Genomic DNA, 421 nt, shown 5'->3' with positions numbered 1-421 from the left:
AATGAACAATATCCTCCTCGAGTCCCGCGTTTGTTTCTACGTTTCGAGACCTCGAGGAAACGAGCGATACTAGAGGCGTTTGATAGGTACATGGAGCTTTGGTATATTGGGAAAGTCGACGCACCAGAATCGTCACCCTGTTTGACGAGGAAATGATACGGAGGAGAGATAAGCTCGGGTCGTTGGTTCGAAAGCGGCGCGCGTAGAGCGGATAAAGTAGAGCGAGTCGGTACATGGTCAGACGCGGCGCGCACGTAAGTCGTAGGTTGTTCGTGCGCGGTCAACGAAGTAGAATAACAGTGGCGCTAGTAGAATAGCCCCGTAGCTGGTCGGACACGGCGAGTCCGATGCTCGTAAGGCGTTCGATATCCGTAGGCGAGAAACGAAGCGGAAGAAAGCGCATATATAATCGACTTAGGCG

This window comes from Eufriesea mexicana, unplaced genomic scaffold, assembly GCF_001483705.2.
Source record: "Eufriesea mexicana isolate 0111107269 unplaced genomic scaffold, ASM148370v2 scaffold2143, whole genome shotgun sequence".
Taxonomy (NCBI): domain Eukaryota; kingdom Metazoa; phylum Arthropoda; class Insecta; order Hymenoptera; family Apidae; genus Eufriesea; species Eufriesea mexicana.
Note: the sequence above shows the minus strand (reverse complement) of the source record.